Below are 5,184 nucleotides of genomic sequence, written 5' to 3' on the forward strand. Positions count from 1 at the left end.
CAGAAGAGATGGGGGAATCTTCCAGTGTTAACAATTTATCATTAAAATATGAATTATTAAAGATATTTGACTTGTAATGCACCATAACTGAGTAGAGCGAAGCAAAAACTGCCTTGACTTGCCCTCAAACAACGCTTTCTAACTCTAAATCTATTTGGAGTATCGATATCATTCTTTCACCGAAAGAGACAGCAGGCTTTGGTGAACAATCATGGAAATTTTCAGGTCTCTGTGGAAATCCAACAAAAAGTTATGACGAGAGAAAAAAGTGGTTCATTTCCAGAGTTTGAAATCTGAAGAAATCTGAGCGACGGACGAATTTCCTACCCTCAAACAAGTCCAACTCATTTCAGAACGGTAATAGTTGAGAAAGAAATTCTTGAATTGTGAGCGTCAGGAGTGTCTGAAGATATACCGGGACAAGCCTCATGTCTTAACTTTGCTTCGTTAAGGAGATATGACGATTCGAATATGCCTCTCATTACAGAAATGCAGCGGTGATTTTGAACAAACTCTCCATTCACTTTATATGGAGAGTTTTCTGACCTTGTGTTGGTCTGAGGAGATTTGCCAAAATTCTATAAATCCCACAACAATGATAGTGACATTTTCTGAAAGCCAGCAAAAATACCTACGTTTTGATGTATAATTTGTGGAAGTTGAGTGAAAATTGAGCAAGTAGCAAACAGTTGTTCGGACATGAAGAGAAGACTGCAAAACCTTCAGTGGCACACTGGAAGCCAAGAGCATAGCAACCATAACAACGCATGTATTTTGTGAAAAATCACAATTTTGCAACTCAAAACTTTAAGAGGCATAAAAGTAAAACAGTAAAAGATTTGAAAAAGCTGAATCACACATGAATAGCCCAATAATTTGTGAACATTTTAAAGTTTGAATGGTTGTTCTAGGCAAAAGTATGAGGAAGTAGTTAAGTTTCAAAAACGAGCAAATTTTAGCAGAATTGCAGAAGTTTCCCATTCATTTCAATGGGACAAATTAAAGGAAAAAAGTGGAATATTTTAAAAAGTATAATAGTATAAAATACCAAAAGTCATAGCCGGAAAGAGCAAAAATAGGAGAATAGTTTAAAGTTTGAACGGTGAAAATAGCACAAAAATTGTGGAAGTAGATCCACGGCGAAAAGTGTACGGAAACACCCGGAATAATAAAGATAAAGAATAAAGAGAAACAGGAACTCAATAGTGTGGATGCTTAAAGCATCCACACAATAAAGTAAAACAGTCTCAAATATCTGTAAACATATTGATGAAGGGAGACTCAAAAGTAAAGACATACTTGTTGGGTTTTAGACATTTTGAACACACAATCATATCGTGTTGCTTTGTGAAGGAAGAAGTGACCATTTCAGTGAGAGCGAGAGAGCTCCATCCACAGTGTGAGAGCACCTGCTGACTAGTGCAGCGTAACACTCCCCAAACCTGACCACACATTTAAGAAACACACAAAAAAGTCCAATCGTGACTTTTCAGGCAACTGAACTTTGCATACAAATAAAGGTCTACTGGGAAATTCTTCAGGCCAGTGATGATGTGCACAGCTTCACAGCTGGGAATGGTTGATTAAGAGAAAATAACTGCAAAGATGAAAACGCTTGAATGTCTTTGATTTTCTCCTCTCCGCTTCTCTCTTCCCCAAAATAAAGAGACACGATCGCTGAGAGGAAATCAATCCGAGGAGTCACATGAATAATGAAGAGCCGGATGCTCGTTAGTGAGGCTCACGGCTTTGTTCCACAGTAAAAATCACAGACAATAATGCATCCAAAGGCAAAGCTCATGCAGTGCACTCATGCATCTATTAAAATGTGCTCTAATTCTTCAGCTCGAGTTTCTGCAGGGCGAGCAGGGATTCAGCTTCCAGACAAAGTCAATCGAAGTGAAGAAGTGATTAAATCCATTTTAAACAGGCCTCGGATTAGCAGGTCAGCCTGCCAGCAATTAAAGAGCTTCATCTTTATGCCAGGCGCTTAGCAGACTGAGCACGCTCTGATTGCACCACCTGCACCTGGTATAGAGATATTCTACAGTTCTGCATGCTAATAGAGAGTAACAGCAGACTGGAGCTCCAGCTGAAGATAGTTTAACCAGTCAGATTCAAAGTGCTGACCAGATGGACGATCTTCTTTACACCCACCAACACTCTAAGGAAGATTTCCACCAGGTTTCTCATCTTTCATGCTTTGCCTCTCTAAGTATGAAAAGGACACGCATGCAGAGGCTGCAGTACGCTGCAGCACCAGCAGAGGGAGACATTATTTCAGGTCAACATGAAAATAATCCTAGCTTCACTGCTCCTGAAATATACTTCATATTTTCCTTGCTCATTACTGACTTCTCAGCTTTAAATATTTTTAAATATATTATCTCCCCTGCTGGTAATGCAACATCTGTCCGTTTCAAGCTTTGATGGGCTGGTGTTTATCACACGCTTTGCTCTGATACTGGCTTGTATGGATGCTTCCATGGTTAGTTACGTCCTTACGTGTCTGATCCTGGATGTGCTGTGTTTAGTTTTACTTCCCTTGTCTCGTCTTCCTTGATTGCTTTCAGCTGTGTTCTCCTGGTGTTTTCATACAAGTTTGTATTTGTTAATTTTGTTGGTGTGATTTCTGCTGCAGCATCCTCGTGTCTGACCTGGTGGACTGGCAGTAAGGCTCCATGGTGATAACAGTGGATCTCCTCGATCGCTGTAAAATGATCGGCTGGATGTGAGTGAAGAGTTTGATGGTGAAACCGAACAAACTCCAGCTGCTTTAGATAAAAGAGTGAGTTTAGTTTTAGATGGTTTGAAACGATTGTTCATCATCAGAAACCTCAGCAGACGACAGTCTGATCCCGAGGTGACCGGCTGACTGGGCAGGAATCAGAGAAAAGCTCGTTACTGGGTTTAGAAGCTGGATTCTGCCACTGAAAAATTCAGTTTTCAGTGTTTTAGACAGAGCTCAGCTCTCTGACGGAAACATCGGCCAGATTTCAGGCTTTTATTTTTAATGGGCAAAGTTGGTTTTTAACAACTCCCAGCAACATATAAATAACAGAGCAAAGGTGCTTCAGTCATTTTATATGTTAGTACAATATTTATTGCTAATGTTTTACTTTATGTAATACACACAAACTCCTAGGATGTAGAAAGCGAGCGCACCTTTTAGATCCAAACGTGTGGATCTGTGCACTGAATACCTAAAACAACTGTAGCAGAAGCCTTTAAAGACCTGCCCACGTATACAAACACACTCCTGATATTAAAGGTGCGTCTATCAAAGAGATGACATCCAAACTTCCAGGAAGGCCAAGATATGAATGAGACATGTAGGTGGAGCCCAAGGACACACACAGCGTTGGTGAAAGGAGACGTTTTAGAAGCACCACACAGACTTTTCTCTCTTTGTCCTCAACTGTCAGGGACTCTTTTGTTCGCTTGCTTTCCTTTTCTACGTCTAAACAGAAAGAAAAAAGGAGCAAAAGGGAATAAAAGAGGACGAAGAATCCATTTCAGGCCCGAGGGGGAGGGGGCAGGTCGGCTGTCTGGGAGGAAAGAAAAAGTGCTCTTTGAATAAAAGAAGGAGCAAAGTCATCGCCTGGAGGAAGGACTGAAACGACTCAGACTGAAATGTCAGCGGACAAAAGCAGCAGATTGGCACAGCGAGGAAAACCTGGAAACCAGTCGGGACGTCCCGTCTCCGACCACCTCGGCTCTGTTTCTGGGTCGGGACGGCATTATTATTTATGAGGGACTCTCAGATCTAACCTCAGTTTACAGTAAATATCTGAACACCGTGTCCTGAAAACAAACAACCTGCAGCGGCTTTAAAGCATCTACCAGGGAGAGCAAAGTGTTTAGTCTAAGAAATCAAGACGTACACACAAGAATATGCTGCAAAATCAAAGTGATGCTTTCCCTGAACATCAGGGAACATCACTGAGACGAGTGGACGGTAAACGAGGAGATCAAAGTGAAGTGGACCTGATTTTAACGACTGTTTGCTGCTGCGGTGGCAGCGGAGGCCTTCACATCAGAAAGAAGGCAGAAAGTAATGAGCAGCAGGAAAAAGAGTCAGAGCAGAGAGGAAAGATGATAACCGCTGGGCTGTGAAGGAGCTCGGGCTAATCAGCTTCACAGGGAGCCAGAAAGAAAGAAGGGCGGAGGAGGTTTTTAATTAGAGGGTTTTCTGGCGCTGGACAGATATAAACTCTACAGTAAGTCTGCTCCATGTGAGACTTTACATAAATCCAGCTTCATGCCTCTGCACACAGCCTCAGTTTGAACCCGTCTCTGAGGAAAGCTCGGATTTCCTCAGAGACGGGTTCAAGTTGCTAACTGTGTGCAGACCCTGTAAAGGTCCTCCGGGCCCCACATGTGCATTAACCTGGATTTGTAGTCTCTATGGTCCTCTGCCAGCGACTGTGTGCTGTCAGTCGTGCGGCATCAGGGCTGAGACACACAACCTGACATTTACCGTTATTTCACAGCGCACCGTTCAGCCGGGCAGATGTGAAAGAGCCTTGCAGCTAGTTCCCGGAGACATTTCCATCACGGAGGACGGGCTGCTTTCTCGTTCACTTACTCCAGAGTTTATCATATAACAGTAGCACCCAATGCATTTGTTTCACAGGCAGAAAAAGTCTCGAGTATCAAGAACTGCTTCCTCTAACTCAGGGGTGTCGAACTCCAGGCCTCGAGGGCCTGCAGGTTTCAGATCTCACCCTGGGTCAACACACCTGAATCACATGATTAGTTCATTAACAGGCCTCTGGAGAACTTCAGGACATGTTGAGGAGGTCATTTAGCCTTTAAATCAGCTGTGTTGGATCACGGACACATCTAAGACCTGCAGGACACCGGCCCTCGAGGCCTGGAGTTCAACACCTGTGCTCTGACTTCATTTAAGAGTCACAGGATAGATGTGGGTTGCAAAGCAGCTTGCAGGTGACCAACAACTGTGGGCAGCATGGAGGAGCTTAAACAGCAACATCAGTCAGTTTATTCCCTTAAATGCCCACTGAGTACAACACAAACATCAACCTTTTATTACACTTTTTGATGCGATAGAGCTCCTCACACATGGAGATGTGACGTTCTGACGGCTATCGTCAGGTTAAACCGCGGATACAACGGTGCTACAACAACTACATGGTTCTACTTTGGCTCTAGTCTAGCTGA

Source organism: Rhamphochromis sp. 'chilingali' (assembly GCF_963969265.1).
Source record: "Rhamphochromis sp. 'chilingali' genome assembly, chromosome: 18".
In the NCBI taxonomy this organism is placed as follows: Eukaryota; Metazoa; Chordata; class Actinopteri; order Cichliformes; family Cichlidae; genus Rhamphochromis; species Rhamphochromis sp. 'chilingali'.